The sequence below is a fragment of the Protopterus annectens genome, chromosome 12.part0 (genome assembly GCF_019279795.1).
Source record: "Protopterus annectens isolate FY-2018-M chromosome 12.part0, PAN1.0, whole genome shotgun sequence".
NCBI classification, from domain to species: Eukaryota; Metazoa; Chordata; order Ceratodontiformes; family Protopteridae; genus Protopterus; species Protopterus annectens.
This window is the reverse complement of record NC_056746.1, coordinates 260,914,500-260,935,708: the sequence shown is the minus strand read 5'-3', so window position 1 is coordinate 260,935,708 and position 21,209 is coordinate 260,914,500. Positions and strand designations below refer to the sequence as shown.

The 21,209-nt window shown below is 42.4% G+C and overlaps 1 protein-coding gene across 1 annotated transcript in view; it reads left to right on the top strand.

The window, feature by feature from the left end:
• Positions 1-21,209, top strand: part of LOC122816492 (dynein axonemal assembly factor 8-like) — a 3,534,829-nt gene that overhangs the window by 183,453 nt on the left and 3,330,167 nt on the right. The gene's annotated exons all lie outside the window — the stretch shown is intronic.

Sequence of the window (21,209 nt, the reverse complement as noted above, 5' to 3'; positions counted from 1 at the left end):
GTGGGAGATCAAGGAAATTTGGGTCCTTGATTGCATGTAAGGCTAAATGTTAAACACTGTACAGTAATCTGTAAGAGATTAGTATGGGAATATAACTTCAAACCTGTCTTGGTAGCTGAGGGTCTATAGACCAGTGATCTTTTTAGTTAAGAACCTTTGGTGCCTTTCTAACTGTGTGATACGTTTAAATAGATGCATACAAAAAGGAGCATTATGTTCTATAACTGGTCTGCTCAGGGCAGAGTATAGAAGAATGACAGCCTCCTCTAACCCTGGATGAGATGCCTTTAGTTTTAAATCAGGCTAAGTAGAAGGATTTCCTGACTACTGTTGCTATATGATGTTCAGGATTTGTTTATAGAGATGCCAAGATCTCTTACAGCAATGACAGTCAGGGATGGGGTGCTGTCTGTAAGCCGTTGTCAAGAATTACACTTTTACTATATATATATCTATATATCTGTCTATATCTATCTATCTATATATATATATATATATATATATATATATATATATATATATAGACACAGTTACAGTAAATTGTGTAATCACCTTAATATCCTATTATTTTCATAACTAAATTATACTGTTTCACATCACTACAGTAAGTGTATTATATCGTTAACCCTTCATAATTTTCTGCATTATGTCTACAACTATCTATGACATCAGTTAAGCAACATTTGCTTTTTAATATTATATATAGTATCGGTCAAATGTCCTATCAGTAATACTGGGGGAGGTAAAACCCTGAGTACAGCTCAGATTACCCTGGTTCAGTGAGTCACTTGGGTGTTTGATGGAGTTGACAGGGGAGGATGAATGCTACCACCTTTGAGGAGAATGGGGTATAGCAGGACATACAAGGCCACATTCCCTGAGAGGAAGGGCAGCATTGTGGTAAACATCTTTGGGTTGGGCTTTCTGCTCAATAAGCGACCACCTGCTAGCCTTAATTATCAAGTGTATCAAAGTGTGCACTCATACTGGGGAAGGCATTGTGGGTCCTAGTGGTTGTTGGTATCTTGTCCCACCACCCTGGATTTGGTGGTTAAGCCATACAAATGTTCTCATTGGGATTTTAATGACTGAACAAGCATCTCTGTCATGCCTGCCTGTATGACAGCACCTCCAGACTGATCTTGTTCTCATACTGTACTGGAACATTTCCCTAGTGCAAAGGAATGAATGGGCAGAGTTAGTTGGGAAAGGCCTGAATTTTGGCAGGCACAGGGAGAAAAAGCAACTAGAAAAAATATCCTCTTAGTATATATAATATCCACGAATGGAGCAGAACAATTGCATTTATTACATAACACAATTTTGCAGTTTGTCATGGTTAATACTTGAGCAATAACCCACGCATTGGTGTGGGTAATGCTGGATTTACCCACGGTTGGTGTGGTTTGGTCACAAGGGTGAAGCTCTAGTGGCCAAACAAAGACAACCGTGGGTAAATCCAGCATTACCCACACCCAGAAGTGGGTTATTGCCATTACACAATGACATTATTTAAGAAAAAAATACTTACTTTTCTTAAATAATGGCATTGTATAATGCCTTCGTGCTGCCCTTCCGCAGCTATCCGGTATCCTGGAGCAGTTCTGATGTACTGTGCATGTTTATGCTTACGCAGTACATCAGAGCTGTGTGTAGAGGAAGCAACGGAGAAAGGAAGATCTCTGTTCCCTTTTTTAAAGTGGTCTCGCTATGTTAAACAAGTTTAACATAGCGAGACTGCTTTAAAACAAGGAACGGAGAAAGGAAGATCTCTGTTGCTTTTTTTTTAAGATATCTCGCTATGTTAAACTGGTTTAGCATAGCCAGATTACAGCAACGGAGCTCTTCATTCTCCGTTGCTGCCCAACAAAAAAGTAAAGACTTATACTAATGGAAAAAGTCCCAGCAACCAGACCTTTTTCCATTAGTATAAGTTGGATTTAAAACGGGCACGCTGACCAATCAGCTTGCACATTTTGGAATATTAATGGGGGGGGTCATTGTATAATTGGCTATATCTTGCGCTCTGTATTCAAAACTGTGTATTCAAATTGTAAAATTGCTCCATCATGTGTATTCAAATTGTAAAATTGCTCCATCATGTGATCGGTACTGATCATTTTTGTTCAAAACTGAATTACTACTTGCATATGGTTATACCCTACCCTAACTGCGGATCTGAAGTTGTTTTCATTTGTCTTCAATCTGTGGGACCCAGATCTAGCACAGATCTGACTCAGCCACATACTCCAGCATTGTGTCCAAGCTCCTCCCCTACCCATAATGTCCCTGTCTCCCTTTACAGCTCCAAGCTCCCTTTAAAGCAAGAGTAGATTTTTTTTGGTAAGATTTTTCTAACTTTCTTTTTCCCCCTATCCCTGTGCATTTCGCTTCGGTTTCTTAAAAAAAAAAAATGTTGCTTCTCTCTCTTTCTCTTTTCTGCTTCTCTTTTCTTTTCTCTATTTGTGGTGGAGTGTAGCTTTCCTCTAGCCATGGCCAAATCTCCTAAGCTAGGCGTTAGGAAATGTACTGAGTGTAGCCATAAGCTTCCCCCTTCTGATGACCACACTGTGTGCGTTGTTTGTCTGGATGCAGAACACCTAGATTCCTCCTGTTTGATCTCCCCGAGTTTCAATCCCCACGCCTTGATCAACAGGAGGAATAAGTTAATTCTGAAGAGCCTCCTCCCTTTGGAGGCTTCTACTTCTTCCTCTGCCCTGGCTTCTGGGACTCAACCTCCCACCAAGAAGTCCGTGGACGGCGAAAAGACAGGTCCCAAGGAATGTGGCAGGCCCAGGAGGTGGTCGAGACCCTGGTCAAGTCTCGGCCAGATCCAACCCAGGGCTCTCCATGAGTTCAGAATCCTCATTTTTCTCCATAGCCAGAGATTTCCCGGGCTTGTTCCCCCTTCTCTGCCTCACCTCGGAGCCACTCCACACCCAGATCGGTGGCTTCTTCCATCCAGTCCTCTCGCAGCCTTTCTGAAGCTGAGGGGGACGGGATGATGCGGAGGTTATTTGGACCCAGATTCAGATGGGAGTCTTGCCTGCTCCTTATCCGTCCAGGGCTGGGAGCATTCAATCTGTTTTCCTTCCCATTGTTCCTTCTCCAATCCGCCCTTCCGGTTTCTGAGTCATTTGGTTCGAAGTTTCCCGGTGTTGAGGGGTTAGTGCCAGTGGTTGGCGGTACCTTGACACTGACCATTGCCCTGTATGGTTCGGCTCCAATGTTTTCAGAGCCGACGGACTGTGAGCTGTAGCCCTGGTGTTGGATCTGAGGGGATGGCGTTGACTTCGAGGTTTTCGGAGTCGGCCGTTCCCACCTGGACGCTTGGCTGCAGCTGCTCTGCAGATGGAAGCCGATCCGGTCCTGCTCACCCCTGCTTCGGGGATTCATTTGCCCTCTGCTTTCGATGTGTTGGAGAGGGTCCTCTCGGCTCCATCGAGATCCTTGACATCGTCATCCTCTGAGTCCGTTCTGGCTCCCTCTTTCTAGGCCAGAGTCTACCATCCTGCCCTGTTGTCATTATCCCCCAAGAGGTTCCCAAGTTCTACCCAGAAATCCCCCCAAGGAGCTCCCTCGGAAACACATGTGCAAGAGGAGGCACTTGGACTCCCCACCAGAGTCCCTCATGGAAGACACAGACTTGGAGGAAGGGGAGGGTTCCTTCCGATCACCCCCAGATAATGTCTTCTTTGAGACATCCTAGACATCCTGCACCGATAAGAAGGGTGGTCTACCCAAAAATCCAAACCAGATGAGTCTGTGTTCCTGGAGGCATTTGGCACAGGACCTTCTACCTCCTGGATGTCCCCACCCATGGATCCCCTTGTGGATTTAATTTCATCTAGGCATGGAAGGAACTGGACATGGTTGAGCCGATCCCAAAGTGTCGGGACAAAATACTCGATGCTCCATTGGATAGGCAACATTGGTTGAAGGCATCCCTGGTCAATGCAATGGTCATTGCGGTGGCCACCAAGAAAGAGCTTACTGTGGAGAGCTAAATGGTCCATCCTCCAGACCAAGAGTTGTGGACTATGGACTGTTTCGGAAAGCGGGCTTACACTTCAGCTACATTTGCATTGCGTGTGCTGAACTAAATGGCACATGTTATCAGACTGTAGCGGGACCTGGTCATAGAGGTCACTGAATCTGCCCCAGGGTCCATATTGGCTGAGCAGAAAAAGGTGTTCTTCCGTATGGCCACCCTTACTTCAATATCTAATACTTCCATGAGGCTCCTGTCACACGCTACGGAAGGTGCCTCTAGGGTTGCTAGAACAGGCATAACCATCAGGCTTCCCTCCTGGCTCTGGCTTTGTGCTTTCTCAGAGCCCTTCAAGGCATCATTTACGAGTGCCCCCTATGATGGTTCCACTCTTTTTGGCAAGACTGTTGAGACACCTTCCAGAGTGAGAAAGATGGGAAGACCTTTTCTGCCATCGGGATTCGCTTCTTAACCCTGCAATGATCCTTCTCTAGGAATCAGTGTGAGATGAAGAAAATGCGGTTCGGGAAATCTTAAGGCTCTTCCCACAACATCCAGGACTTGCCTTCCTCCAGAGGCAGAGGGGGATATGACAGATGCCACCCTCGTGGCAGAGGGGGTCCAAGGAATCAAGGGTCTAGGGATCCCTTCCCAGACAGACCCTCGCAGCAGCCTTGAAGGGTTGCCCGACTGCTCGTCTGTGGAGGCAGTTGGGGGACATCTTTTTGTGCACCCAACAGCCTGGGAGTCTATCAGTGACGATCATTGGGTTTTGCAGATAATATGTAGAGGCTACTCGATCCCCTTTCTTCAACCCCCAGTCCCTCCCAAACATGTCCTGGACATCCCACCCCCGCAGCAGGAGCAGGCAGCCATAGAAATTTCCAGGCTGCTTGAAAAATGAGTCATCCACCCCCGTCCCTCCAGACCAGTCTGGATCAGGCATCTATTCCAGGTTCTTTTTCGTGCCAAAGAAAACGGGGGACTTAAGACCCATTCTGGATCTTTCAAATCTAAACCTGTCAGTTGCCAAGATGAAATTCCATATGGTCACCCTTCAATCCTTTCTGCCCTTCCTGCAGATAAATGACTGGATGTTCTCAGTGGATCTCCAGGACGTGTACTACCACATTAAGATGAACGGGTGCTCTCGGAGGTTCCTTTGCTTCTGGCTGGGAGCCAGCAATTTTCAGTTCAGAGCGCTCCCCTTTGGGTTCACCACCACTCCCGGGATGTTCACCAAAGTGATGGCAGTAGTGGCGGCTCACCTGCGGCTGTAGGGGTTTCAGATCTTCCTGTACCTGGACGATTGGCTCCTTTCTGCTCCCTCCAGGTATTGACTGTCAAGCCAGGGATCTTCTTCCCCAGACCGTTCACCATCTGAGCATAACCATAAACCTCCTCGAGCTCCATTTGGCACCAGTGCAGGTTCTCTACTTTATTGAGGCTCGTATGGACACTATTCAAGGCAAGGTGTTTCTTCCTCTGGACAGACTGTTATCTCTTCGACATCATGTCTCTTACATCCTTCAAAGCCAAACGTCCCTTAGCAGATTCAGTTCTTTGTGCATTGGGGTCCATGGTGGCCACAATCTCTCTCATTGTAACTGCATGCCTTCATATGAGGGTCCTGCCATGAACTCTGATGGTTTAGTGGTCCTTGCTAGACCTTCCCTTATCATATCGGTTCGATTATCTCGGGTTTGCAAGGATTCTCTTCTTTGGTGGCTTCAATCCCCAGACCTTCTTCTGGGTCGTCCGTTCATTCTTCCCTCCCCTGCGATCACAGTGACCATGGACACTTCCCTGCTAGGGTAATGTGGGGAGGCATTGCATGGGAAGGACGGTCCAAGGCACATGGTCTTCCCTGGAGACACATCTGCATATCAGTGTCCTGGAGATGAGGGCAGTGCTTTTGATGTTGCAAGCTCTACATGCCTGTCTTTCTCAAGGGACATTTGTCATCCAGGCGGGCAATATGTCAGTAGTCTGGTACATCAACAAACAGAGGGGAGACCAGGTATTATCCCCTTTGTCGCGAAGCCATGAGATTGTGGTAGTGGGCGATTTCCTCCGGCTGTTTTCTGGTGGCAAAGCACATTCCGGGGAGGTCCAACATAGTAGCAGACAGGTTCAGCAGATCTGTTTCTGATGCCTTATGAGTGGTCTCTGAATCATTCAGTAGCGGAACAGATCTTTCTAAGTGGTGTCAGCCTTGTTGCAATCTCTTCACCTCTCCTTCCAACGTCCTTGTTGCAATCTCTTCACCTCCCCTTACAACGTGAAGTACAGTGAGTATTTTGCTCTGAACCCCCATCCGGGGAGCCCCCCAGAGACACTCAAGTCCATGCTTGGCCCTCTGGTCTAGTCCATGCTTGGCCCTCTGGTCTAGTCCATGCTTGGCCCTCTGGTCTAGTCCATGCTTGGCCCTCTGGTCTAGTCCATGCTTGGCCCTCTGGTCTAGTCCATGCTTGGCCCTCTGGTCTAGTCCATGCTTGGCCCTCTGGTCTAGTCCATGCTTGGCCCTCCGGTCTACTATATGCCTTCACTCTGCTGCCTCTGATATGCAAATTCATTCAGAAAGCTCGACAGCTGGGAAGCTCAGTGATCCTCATTGCCCCTTTCTGGCCTCGCCAATTTTTGGTTCCCGTCTGTGGTTTCTTGCAGTTTGTCCTCCTTAGTTGCTAGATCCAGTTCCAAATCTGATTTACACATCCATCAGGGATCCCTCATCCAGACTTAATCAGCCTGAAGCTCACGGCTTGACTGCTCCAGTTCCCTTGATAGTTTGGAGTCTCAGTCTGTCTTCTTTTGTTAAAAAGATTTTGGCACTGGCTCACAAATCTTCTACCAGGAAGATTTACTTGAGTAAGTGGAAATGTTTCTCGATCTGGGCTTAGCGTGATCTGGATCCTTTTACTGCACCAGTTCCTGCCATTTTTGATTTTTTTTTTGGCGGATATTTTTAATCATGGTGCTAGTTTTTCTATGGTAAAGGTTCAATTGGCAGTGATGTCTAATTTTCACATAGGTGGGAATTCAGCTTCTTTGGCTTCGTCCAAGCTTTTGTAAGGCCTTTTTGAAAGGTACCTTTCTCCTTAGACCTCCAGTTAAGGACCCGACGCCCCCATGGGATCTCACATTGGTGCTACAAGCGCTGGTTTCTCCACCCTTTGAACCAGCAGCTACTGCTGAGTTGCAGTTCTTCACTTGGAAGACTGCCTTTTTGGTTGCAGTTACCTCAGCCAAGAGAGTTTCGGAGATCCAAGCCTTGTCTGTCAAGTCCCCTTATATGGTATTTTATAAAGACAGGGTATCCCTGCAAACAAATCCATTATTCCTTCCCACAGTGGCATCAGTCTGCCAGTTTTCTTTCCAAATTTCCAAAATAAAGGAGAGTACAAATCACACCTGCTTAATGTTCTCACAGGTGGCTGCATTTCTATTTGCATAGAACAAAATTCTTTCGTAAATCTCATCAACTTGGTTTCCTTTTGTAAACCCTTCTTGGGAAAGTCTGTCTCTAAAGTTACTATTGCTTGATGGATTTCAGAGTACTTTTCATTAGCCTAGCGAGCAAAAGGGTTATCTCCACCAGGGCATGTCTGGGTGCTTTCCACTAGGTCTGTTGCTACTTCTGCAGCCTTTTGGTCCAGGATTTCCATAGATGATATCTGCTCTGCAGCTACCTGGCCGTCATCGCACATATTTTTCTTCCATTATAAATTGGGCCTTCTTTCCAGGGGCAGGGCATCCTTTGGCTCAGCTGTGCTCTGGAACATCCTTCCATGAGGATCTCCCAGGATTTTTTGGTAGCTGAGGACTCTGTCCCACAGGTTGAAGACCAAATGAAAACAACAACTTGAGATAAAAAACGTATGTACTCACCATAACGTTCCATCTGAGTTGTTGCTTTTCATTTGTCTTCAACTGTCCCTCCCTTCTTCCCCCTGCCTCATGTGGGCTGTGTAGTAGACCGGATGTAAGCCTCTTAATTCTGGCTAGTTCCTTTCTTGATAAGCTTTGTGAGTAATGCCAGGTTCATAGACATACGGGCTAGGTTGCAGTGCTGCAGCAAATTCGATCTGAGGGGTGGAGGGAGACAGGGGCATTATGGGTAGAGGAGGAGCTTGGAGCTTGGATCTGATGCTGGAGTATGTGGCCAAGTCAGATCTGTGCCGGATCCAGATCCCACAGGTTGAAGACCAATGAAAAACAACAACTCAGATGGAACATTATGGTGAGTACCTAACTTTTTTTTCTAAACAACTCATTAGTTCCAATCAAATTTCCTTGCAGTATACACAGCTTTCATAAAAGAAAAGGGAAACCGAAAACTTGTTTGTATTTTATAACAAAATTTTTATATTGTAATGTTGCCTTTTCCTTTTAGTTAATATTCATTGTGTTCTGCATTACACATTCAGTTCATGAAACTGCATCATTATTTGATTAGTAATACAGCACTGCACTTCAGTTCATACCTATATTATCTGGTATATATAATTATACTTCACAGTTTCTAAACAATCTCAATGAATATCAATCATTGAGATGCCTGATAAATGCAAGTACTAGTTAACCAAGTAAAAGAAAAAATAGCAAACTTTAAAACTTATTTAAAAAAAACTTTAAAAACATAGAGAGGGAGAGGTAACAGAAAAGAGGTCAAGAATACATTTGGACTGCAGGCAAGAGACTGCCTTTCTTATCAAGGATTGATGTTAGAGTTTAGGCAAAGACAAAAGGGATAGGGGAATTCTAAGTGAAAGGCCAGCTCTGGTAGAGTTTTTACTTTAATTTCGAACAGAAGCTGCTGTTAATTAGTAGGGCATATAAAATACTGCCTGATAACTATAAGAATCGGTCAGAGGAGGGTAGAAAAGACTGGGAAGAGGGGCTGGATAAGCAATTTCCATTGAAACAATGGGAGGACATATGTACGGCTCCCAAATATGCAACAAAGTCTAGAAGATTTAGCATTTTTGCTTGTAAGTGTTTGCATAGATATTTTTATACCCCAAGTAGACTCCAAAGAATTTTTCCTCGGCTAGATTGCAAATGTTGGAGGTCTGATGGGGAAGAATTAATTGGGAACATATTTTTTGAGTGTGTAATGAGTTTGCAGACTAAAAATTCTCTATAGATTACTCTATCAGAAGTACTGAGTGAGCAAATTGGTGTTAACCAAGGATTTTTTTTTAAGCTGAGATACAGGATCTGAATTGCCTAGACATGGTAAGGCCCAGCTAAGTTTAATTCTGATGGCTGCCAAAAAAAAAAAACAAAAAAACAATTACTAGAAAATGGAAATCAAAGTCTAAACCAACCATATTTGAAGTAGTGAATATAGTAACAGAGATAAACGAACTTGGAAGTGGGATCTTTAGAAAAGGGTAGGAACAAATTACATTGAAAACAAAAATGGGCATTGTGGGAACAATGCATGCAGAATAATGTTTTGGAGGAGGAATAATGTTTAAGGGAAGGCAGGAGTTGAGTGAGCTATGTAATGCTGGGTTGACAATAACTGTATAGAAGATTGTATGTGATGTATAATGTTTGGAACTAAGAATATGTCAGTACGGTTTGTTTTCAGTTATATAAATGTATGATTGCTTGTGTCATAAATGATTCAGTAAAGATGATTAAAAACTTGTTTTGCTCAATCCAAAGAATTGCTGAGTTCTGTGTTTAATAAGTCAACATAAGTCATTTCAGCATTATCAGTGTTATATGGTTAATACTTCACTATATTCAATAATATGTAAGCAGTCTCAGTAAATACTACCTCAGAACGTGTGTAATGCAGGTACTTGCTCGCAGGTATACTGCTAATCTTGTTCCTCCTTTAAATAGGAAAAATAATTGCTTACCAGTCAAGTACAACAGTTTTACCCCTCCCTGACAGTGTAGTGAACAGTTTACTTGAAAAGAATTATGTTACATAGTCTGTACAATTCAAGTAGGGCCAACTTGCTGCTAGGTTTCAACACACCTCTTAACCAAATCTACAATCTGTTTCCTCTCATTATCTGTTTCTCTAGTATTATTACTACCCCTTGGTATTAACAGCTCCTGTTACCTTTTGCTGAACCTACTTCTGTGCTAACCTCAGTGGTAGTTCCCTTATTGTTGCAGTTTCTTCATCAGGATTTTCAAAAATTCCAGATACTACCAATCAACAATGCTTCCAGAGTATCTGGAAGTGTGAGTGGTTTTATTTAAATGTCTTCACTTGTATTCTTTTATTGCTTTCACAAATCACAAACAGTATTTCAATGTTATTTTGGAATAGTCATGCTAGTGTGCACCAGTGGTGTAGATGGACAAAGCCCTGACTATGGACCAGATGACCCGAGTTTGATTAATGGCTTAAGCAGTTGATGGTGTTGGTGGGGAGTGGGGATGTGGCCATTGATGGGGGTGGGGGTGGGGGTTGGAGTGTTGGGCATTTCTTTAGTGGAGATTTGGTGGAGGCCAGAGTTCAGAGAAAATGCTGGGCTGGGGGACAGGAGGATAAAGCAGGTGTGGCTGCTTCATGGGTCCAAGGTGGAGACATCCTCAGGCTGCTCCTCATTGCTCACTCAGCTTGATGATGATATTCGTAAACAGGAGAAGGACTTGGGGCTAGTTCACATCCTTGGGTATGTTGTCACCACTCTTAGATGCTCGGCCCTCACTTCCAGGCCTAGTGTAAGTAGAATTGGTAAGCTGGGCCTTCAGACCTGGTAGAATAAATGAGTCAAGTGTAGTAGAGGAGGAAGGTTTAGGGGTTAAGGAGCAGTGGCTGAAAAAAACGTGCAATAGACATGCTGAATACAAGTTGGTCTGCCACAGATAACTGTGTAAGGTTGCCGCAATTGCCAAAGTACTTGATCCTTTTTATGACCTGTTAAAAGTATCATTATAGGCCTAGGCTTCTTGATTTTGACATCTGATTCTGGTTTTGGCAATGTTTCACCATTACAGTCCCTAAAACATTGTTTGTAAAAACTGTCCATTCTGTTGTCTTGGTCCTCATGTAATTCATTGTCTCTCTTATTCACCTTGCAAATCTCCAGACAGTCTCAGATTTCTTCTCCTTGCATTATCAACCATTATAGTCAATTATCTTTCTACCTGCTCGTCTTGTTTCACTATCTTCACTGCCTTATCCCAAATCTCAAATATTTGACATTTAGCTGGTCCCGCAGCTACTTGTTGCTGGTGCAGTAATTCTGCATCCTCATTTCTAGGCCTTTCTAGTAATTTCAGGTTTGCAGCAAACAAGCTTGTCAGATTCAGTAGTGATTCTTAGCACTCTGAAACTGTGTGTTACTTCAGTAACATGTAACTATTGTTTGGGGTCTTTATTCAGTGGTTGGAAAAGTAGCATGGCCTCCTTTCTCAAACTTGTGACTCACTTTATAAGTAAAAATGCATAAATTCATCTGTGTTCCCCATTTTTTCCATCAGTAGTCGGTAAATGATGCCTTCACACTTCAGTACACTGGAACTAGTATCGAACTGCTTTCACTTTTCAATTTGGCGATATCCATTACTTGATTTATTTAGAGACCCAAGGAGACCAGCAACTTAACCAAGTACTTTAAGATTACCCAATTTAGAGATTCCGTTTTGTACTGAGAAATATACACTCTAGAAAAATAAAATGTTTGGAGTGTGGTTGTCCATGGAAGGACAGATTAGATAGGCTTATTGTCTGCTTCTGCAATCAAGAATATGTAATGAAATAACATAGCATATAAGTATCATGTACATAGCAGGGTAGATAATTTGCTGTTTATGGAGCTTCTGAGATCCTGACAAAACATTGTTTGTGGGAATGATGAGTTTTTAAATATTTGGAAAGAAATTGTTCAAATATGGAATGGATGTAACGCATTTTAATTTCATTATTTGTAGACGAAAATAAGTAAGCTTTATTGCTAGCTGGTGAGTTAAGGTATTGATTGCTATGATTTGTCAATATACTGGAGAAATTTGAAGAGTTCTGCTGTCTTGAAATGTTTCCTTCTGATAATTCTTGAAAAATGCATCCACTCTCAACTACTCAACTATCTAATAAAAATAACCTATCTGCATCCCAACATGGTTTTAGACCCAAGCATAGTAGCACCACTGCCCTTGCCAGTTTTATCAACTCAATTAACCAAATGGTCACCTTCCATCCACCATCTTTCTTGATATGTCAAAAGCCTTCAGTACTGTTTTACACTAGAAACTGCTCAATGAGCTAGCCTCCTCATTCACTCTGGAGCAGCTCTTTTGAGTGTGCAACTTTAACCCCAAGTGGGCGTGGCTTAAGCCTTTAAAAACTAAGTTATCACCTTACAGTTCTAGAAAACTCTCATTGAAAGAGGTCATATATCAATAGAGTTGTGTTTGCCATCACATATGGTTCAAGACAAAATATACCTTGTAAGTAACATGGTTTTGGAATTATTAATGCAAATATGAACAATCCATATTTGACGCCTAGAGGAGCAGTAGGGGTTAACTGCAGAAGACGCCTGGAGGAGCACTCTGCTGTAATGACCTTTCCCAAACATCCCTCCACTGGTTTCATTGCTATCTATCTGACCAACAACAGGCAGCAAAGTGGCAAGGTGAACTTCTCCCTCTGCTACTTTTCTCTGCCTGTGTACTGCAAGGGTCAGTACTTGGGCCACTACTTTTCATCATTTTCACCAACATACTGCACCCAGCAACCAAACATGCAAACATAGTCCAATATGCAGACGACGACTCTCTCATATGCTCTGCTCCCTCTCTTCCAGAACTCCTACGTACTACTCATGAAGCCTTTTGTCGAACAGAGCATGTGATGTCATGTTGTTGCAGGGGGCAAGCCCCCCTGCACCCCCACACCCCCCTGCTGACTATATATTCCAACTCCGAGATTGCACTACAGTGAGGAAAGGGATGAATGTCCCAAACCACACTATACCGCGATCTCTCTGCAGTACTTTGAGTTCATATCGGAGAATGAACAGTAGCATTTGCTGATATGAGCTTTCAAACATGGAGCGTTCAGCAACAAGAACAATCAAACATACATCTTTCAATTGTCCTTTTTCAGATCATCTCTATTTGGCTTTTTGATTATAAACCTATACATATGTATGTATGTATGTATTGTGTATCCATATACTGCAAGAAAACCCCAGCCAAGTAAGAGTTTTCACTGTTTTACCTTACACCTCCTGTAACAGAGGCCCATGGGATATATGCAGGCAGCAGTTGAGAGGAAAAAAAAAGTTCTTTTATTTTACCAGTTAATGCTTACTATGTATGAAAGCTAATTTTTGGTGTGACATGGAAATATTGGATGGTGAAGTGGCTTGATATGCTGCAGTTTGTGGAAGTTGAAAGAATAAACCCCACACCAATAGGATGCAACATTTTCAAAGCTACAGGCTTTAAATAATAAAGTAGACATTTTAATATGCATCATTCACATGTTAAACATCAGAAGAGAAAACCAGCACAAGACTCTACAGCAATTTTCAGTTTTTAAAGCAGGAGATCTTGGATGCTGACTCATACAAAAAAGTCTCATTAAACAAATTGAATGGTGCATATAGGAAGATTCACTCACAACTGAGCGACATTTTCATGGAAAGGAGAATTGACATTCACCTTTACAATTAGTTAAATATTATTACACCTAGAGTACCTGTGTTCTTCGGCATCCCGAAAATCCTCTAACCCTCCCATGAGACCTCTTGTTGATGGTAGGGATTCCATCACTTCATCCTGTGCACAATATTTAGATTACAAACTAAAGAAAATTATAGAGAAAGAACAACAGATATGCAAGGATTTGTGGAGCTTTTTAGCACACGTTCATGAAATTCCCTATGATGCCAAATGACACTCTAATAACTATTGACGTTAAAGATCTTTATTCCGTCATCCCACAAGACATTGGCTTGGAGTGGGTGAATGAGATGCTGTTTGAGCCCAAGGTAGCTCATGACGCTATCACTTTAATTTTAGAACTCTTAGAATTGATTCTCAGTAACAACTTTATCTCTTTTGACAACTACTACTACCTGCAGAGTAGAGGGGTGGCCATGGGGTCGCCATGTGGTGGAGCTTTCACCAATATTGCAATGGCATATTGGGAGAAAAAGTTTGTCTTCCTGTCTAGGTATTAGCCAAACATAGGTTCATAGGTAGGTAATAGGCTATCGGCCCAAGGGCCTAAGTAAGCCTAGCCAACAAGGTTCCCTGTCTTACGCCACCCAAGAAAGTTATTTTCCTGTGCCACTGTCGAGCAGAGACACAGAAGTGATCCCCGGCATGTATTTCCTATTTCCCATCCACTCATCAAGATTTTTCTTGGAGTGTTAATGAAGAACTTTGCTTGACATAGATGGGTAGCCTGTTCCAGAGAATGGGAAGTCACTGGGACAGGAATCTCCAGCATGTCCTGTTTATTGTGGTGACAAGGTTTAGGTCCCTAGAGCGTGTAGCTCGGAGGGATTGGGATTTATTTAGGTGTAGCATGTCCAACAGCTCTGGTTTTGACTTAGTTTTATATGTTAGGAAGAGATCACCTCGGAGTAGACGATAAGCTACGGAGTAAAGCCGGAGTTTTTTGAGGTGGTCAGTGTAGGACATTTGTTTGAGGCCAGTAATCCTCTTTGTGAGGTACTTCTGTGGCCTTCCCAGCTGCTGCAGATGTCTTGTGAGGTACATTCCAGAAGGGGCGTTGTACTCTATAATGGGTCTAATGAGTGTTGAGTAGAGGGGAACATTGACCTCTTTTTCCTGGATGAGAACCCTTTTATGATGAGGTGTGCCACATAGAAGGACTTCCTGACTACTGTGGCGATGTGACTATCAAAGGAGATACTACTGTCCACCTGGGTCCCAAGGTCTCTTATCACGCATTCGGTGTTAAGTAGATTGCTGCCTATGTGGTAGTTCATGGGTACAGAATTTTTACCAAAGGGGATGACACTGCACTTTTTGGCAGTGAGCTTGAAGCCATGACTCTGACACCAGGCATCTGTCTCAGCGAGGCCCTTCTGTAGGATGTCCACATCATTTGGGGACTTGACTGTGGCTCCTAGTTTGCAGTCATCTGTGAACTTCATTAGCCAGAAGCCTTCTCTGAAGTACAGGCTAACACAGAAGTAGATGGCAAACAGGAGAGGTCCCAGGACGGAACCCTGTGGTACTCCACTTGTCACTGCTTTGAGGTCAGATTTGGAGTCTGCAACTTTTACAGCGTGGGTTCTGTCAGTGAGCCAGTTGGCAACCCATCTTGTGATGTAGGGATTTATACCTAGTTTAGTGAGTTTAGCTATAATTCCAGAATGGGGAATGGTGTTGAAAGCCTTGGCGTGGTCAAGATAGGCTGCGTGAACCACCTTACCCTCATCTACGGCTTTGGTGACTGCCTCAAAGAAGTCGATCAGGTTCAAGAGGCATGATCTGCCTTTCACAAACCCGAACTGGGTGGGATCCAGAGTTTGGAGGTTACCAATGTCTTTGTTTATGAGTTCCATGGCCTTGCAGACCAGGCTCGTCAGGCTGTCAATAGTTCCCGGGATCAGTGGTGGCTCCCCTTTGTGGAATGGGATAACTGTTGCTGTGCGCCATTCAGTGGGCACAAAGCCTGATGCGAGGTTATTATTGAACATGGTGCTTAAGTGGGGAGCCAGTTAGTTCTGATGTTCATGTAAAACGCAGCATTGGATGTTGTCCGTGCCCATGGATGCTGAGTGCAGCTTTTACCTGCGTAGTTGTGATTACAGGGACTCTGCATTCTTCCTGTATAGATATGGGCCCTTTAGGGGGTGAGAGGGTGGTAAAGTTAGCACTGAACCTATCTGCTAGGATGTTGGCAATATCGGTTGGTTCTGTAATTTTCTTGCCTTTGTGCTGTAACTCAGAGCAGATCTGGGTGTTGCCATCGAGATTCTTGACATAGCTATAGAATTCTTTGTGGTTGTCCTTGGAATTAGTGGTGATTTTGTTTTCGTAGCTAGCTTTGGCGGATCTTATAAGGGATCTCAGCTTCTTACTGAGGCTGACCAGGGAGCTCCTCCACTCATGGGATTTTACTCTTTTGCAACAGTTTCTTCCTTCTGTTGTACAGTTTGCTTATGGCAGGGGACCACCTGATTGGCTTCCTTTTTTTGGAGGATAGCATCTTGGTTCCGTTTGGGATAGCACGATCCATGCACTCGTGTGTAAGTGCTTATAGAGTGCATTTGTGTAGGATTCAGCAGTTGTAACTGTATTTTCCATTTGCATGGGTGTCATGAAGTTCACCACTTCTGTCTTAAGCATGAAGTTGGCATTGGAGAAATTTTTTTACTGTGGTTTCCTTGATGGGGGTGGGGGCGGGATGTGGATATCAAGGGTGATTAGCTTATGGTCGGATCGGACCAACGAGGAGTTGACTTCAGGTGTGGAACACCGGTCACTCATGTTGGTAATGATTAGGTCTGGGATATTGTTGCCCCTGGTGGGGGTGTGGATAAGTTGATTCAGGACATTGGAGTTTATGAATTCCAGAAAGCGTTGAGCTAAGGAGTTGGTACACGAGTAGTTTTCCCAGTTAATGGTGGGGTAGTTGAAGTTGCCCATTATTAGGGTGTTTGGTTGAACCCTAATATTTTCCAGTACATCAAGAAAAGAGGAGTGGGACTCCTGGGGCATGGTGGGGAATCTGCAGCAAGCTACAGTTTGGATTGCAGTTTTGCCCAGAGTTAGTTGCACTTGGATAACCTCGGATGCATTATGCTGAGCAACTAGCCTGGAGGTGTGGATATCCTTAATGAATATACATGGCTGAAAAGTGTGGTATGAGTTATAGCCTGATGGTGCAGGGGTGCTCTCTGGAGCCTTGAACCAGGTCTCAGTCACTGCACTGATGTAGATGTTCTCCATTTTAAGGAGTGCCTCGAGTGAGTGCATTTTGAGATTTAGACTTCTGGCATTGAGTAGCATTACCCTCAGTTTTTGCTTGCCTGTTCCTGTTATGGTTGTGAATTTGTTATTTGAACCTTGCCTAAAAAAGGCACTACAGGGGCAGCAAGAGCCTTAGCCAGTATCTGGAATCCCAGGGGCGACAGGTGCAGGCCATCTGTGGCAAAGCATTGTGGTCTGTCGACCATGTCATCCCAAGCAGACAGATACTGGATCCCCTTAGAATGACACCAGAAGCTTAGCCAATTGTTGAAGTCAATCATTTTGTCCTTGTACTGCGGTATCATTTTGGGCGATGGCAGAATGCTACTCAGGGCTAGGGTCATACCTACCTGGGCTACAAGATCGGAGAGCTCTTCCATGTCTCTTTTCATGTATTCCAGGGAGGTAAGTCTCAGGTCATTCACACCAACATGGACAATGACAGAGTCATATTTGTACTTGTTGTGGAGTGACCTGAGTACATGGGTTATGTGGCAGATCCTGGCACCCGACAGGCAGCTGACAGTAACCTTCTCCTTGTTTAGCCTGGGGAGTGGGAGATCAGTGCGCCTGACTATAGAGTCGCCTATGGCTAGTGTGTTGGGTACGTTGTTTTGCCTCATTGGCTGTGGTTGAGTAGCACACTGAGTCTGTGGGCTGTGTGTCATTTGGGTTCTGTTGGGGGATGTAGGTTGTTTGCGTTTCTGCTTTGGAGGTCTCTGTTGCTTAGACAGATTATTATTGAGAGCCTCCGCAAATGTTTTTGTGTTACTATGTGTGGATTTTGATGGTGTAGATTTAGGTAGACTATGTGATGAGTGTGGTGTGGTGCAAATGTTTACCTTCTCATGACTGTCAAGTTTAGTCTTGGTTGGAGAGAGCTTTACCTCCAGTTTGGCTAGATAAGTGCATGTCTCACAGGTTGTAGTGTTGGGTGGTAGGTGGAGAGGGTTGTCTGTGTACCTGAGACAATTTCTGCATTGCCTCAAGATGCCCAAATTCATCAGATAGACAGGAGAGAACACTGGGAGCTGACCCTTGGACATGCCTGAATAAAAACCTGTTTTCCTTTAGATAAGTGAGGAAAGTGAGTACAAGAGCTGTTTTTCTCTAAGCAAGTGAGAAAAGTAAGTACAAAAACTGTTTTCCCTCTAGGTAATGGGGAAGATTGAGTGCTATAGTAATTAGTAGCTTATTTAGTGCTTACAAGTTCTGAAGTGCTGAGCATGAATAAGCAAATTTAAGTGCTAACACTAAGAATCTGTATCTGCACTAGACTAGTTACAGGACAGAAACAAGTGCAAATGCAGGCTTTCAAATCAGAAAGTTGAGAGAGATAGAAGAGATTGCCCAAATGACCAATAACTACAATTTCTGGGCCAGAACCACTCCTTATGTGGTAGACAAGTTACATCAGATTACATCTCCAGTTCCAAGATGATATGTGTGTAATTTGGAAAGGTACAAACAGTGAATTGGAGAATGTTTAAATCACATTAATTAAACCACCACCTTCCATGAAGTATAGCACTCAATCTTTTGATTATCTGGATGTTTCTTTACGTAAAGATCATGTTAACAACAGGTATGTGGCTAGAATTTTTAGGAAGGAAACCTATTCCAGTTCCTTCCTTCGTTTCAGTAGCTCACATCCTTTTTACCAGAAGAGATCAGTCGTCAAGGGGCAACTGGTTCGAGCAGCCCGGATGACCACCACTTTTGAGGATTTTTTAGATGAGTGTGATTTCTTAAGTTCCATGTTTCTTAGAAGGGCATGGCCAGGCCAACTTGTTAATGAATTAGTAGAAGTTAAAACAAAGAGACTGAATGGCCATTTCAAACCAATATTAGACAAACCGCACACAATTTTAGAACTGACTGATTCCCACACAGAGGTAGGTGTTGTTGAGTCTAACCTCCAGAACATTTGTCCGAGTGGAACAAAAAAGGTTTCATCGGACTTCTCTAAGGCACTTGTTATTACTTATAGCAAGGAAGCTCATGCCTTAAGATCCATCTTTGAGAAAAATTGGCCTATATTTCTAGAAGATTCTTACGAGATAACATGTGGGAGATAAACCCACTATTATATATAGGAAAGAGCTTAACCTTAAAGATGTACTTAAAATGAAACAAGTAACCAAAATACAAAATAGAGAGGGAATGAATAAGTGTGGGGCATGTTCATGGTGTCATAAAATCCAAGTAGCCAACAGCTTTACAGTGAGAAATACCACATATTATGCGAACAATAAATATACTTGTTCTTCTAAAGCAGTGGTTTACATGGCATTTTTGCACTTCCTGTCCGTGCTTTTATGTTGGTAAAACGGAAAGAAAATTCTGACACAGGATTTATGAACACGATTATGCTGTAAAGAAACAAAACTTAAATAATGCTTTGGCTAAGCACATTAATTGCAATACTGATCACAAATTCAGTTTTATGGCCATAAATTCAGTGTGTGTACAAGACAACAAGCCACGTGGGCTCCTTTTAGCAATAAAAGAACTAAAGTGGCAAATCTGCCTACAGGCAGATAGTTGGCCAGGATTGAATGAACGGAGCTCCATTGCCCCAGTGTTGAAGTTGAAAGCTCTTGAAAGGGAAAAAAGTTTGATAGCAGCATCTAAATAAATAAAATGTATTACCTTTATTCACATTTTGATATATTATACATATATATATATATATATATATATATGTATATATATTTTTTAACAAGCATATTTTTCATCTACATATTTTGCATATATATATATGTATATATGTTTTATACATTTTATATATATATATATATATATTTTACAGTTTTTACATATTTATTCAATATTTAACTTATTGAATATATATATATATATTTACATGCATTTATTTGTTACATATAAAAGAGTGCACGTTTCATACTGGTGTAGTGACCTAATCTTCAATATGTTTTTAATCAGACATGAAGTCATTCAGAACTATGTATAGTCTGTATTTGAGTATAGAACATATAATTTTTAGAAGTATGTTATTACATAAAAATGTTCTAGTAGTGGTGTTTTACTGTGTGTGTGTGTGTGTGTGTGTGTATATATATATATATATATATATATATATATATATATATATAAAAGAAGTTAATATGAATTCTATTTACAGTTCACTATTAGCTTGATAGCAAGAGTGGCAGGCAGATGGTTTTTAAAATATGTTTTATATTCATGAGATGAAGTGTTTAAATTTTATTAATATTCATGAGTTGATTCACCAATCAGTGTTACAGGAAGTCTGTATAGGAAGTGATTTCAAAATTACCAACTGTCTGATGAAGTTTAACATATGGTTTAAACGAAAGTGCTAACCTGATTTTTTTTATTTTCAGCAAATAAAGGTTTTTATGTGACAATTCAACCTTCTGGGTTTGTTCCTTAACCTAGTTTGCTGCCAGTGGAGTCCGTGAACTGCTTTTGTTTCAGTTCTGAGTTTACATTGTGTTTTTTGTGTTTTTTTGAGTATGGCGTCCTTGGTGTTACAATCAACAACAATCGATAAACACCTATTACTGTCAAAAAGGTACACATCAAGCTAGGCTTGCTCTTATAGGGTCAAGCCTTTTCTCACCGACACCACCAGAAAATCCATAGCCAATACTCATTTACTTTCCTCCCTTCTATATGCCTTTCCTACATTCACTAATCATAGAAAAACAGACTTAAATAAACTGCAGTTCTACTACTACAAAAGAGCAAAATTTGCAACTGGTCTACCTTACAGATCACACCAGTACACCTCACTTCACCAACTAAAATGGCTTCAGCTACCTCATCTACTAACCTTCAACCAATTAATTTAAACACACAATGTTTTTCGCCATCTTAACAACTGACTGCTCTAAAGGACCCTACTCACCCCTACTGTAGCAAAAGATCCCTAAGAACAAACAGCAAAGTTATGCTAGAAGTAACCCAATCCAGCAATTACTATGGAGACTCCCTGGTTAAAATCTGGAAGTCCATACCCCAAACAATTATTATCACCACCAAGAACACCTCACCAACAACTGGCTCTGCTCTTGTACCAGTCCTGCATAATCTGTCCTTCTCCTTTCTTCCCTCTTATTTACCCTCATCTCTCTTACTAGCCACTATGCATTCCAGTCTATTTTGGACTGGACAACAGTAATACTCTACTATCTATACGTCTCCTCCCCCTTTATCCTCTTTATAATATTCTACTTGCTACACTAGTTCAATAGTACTACTCCTCTAAACAATGCTTATGTCTCTTCTTACAATC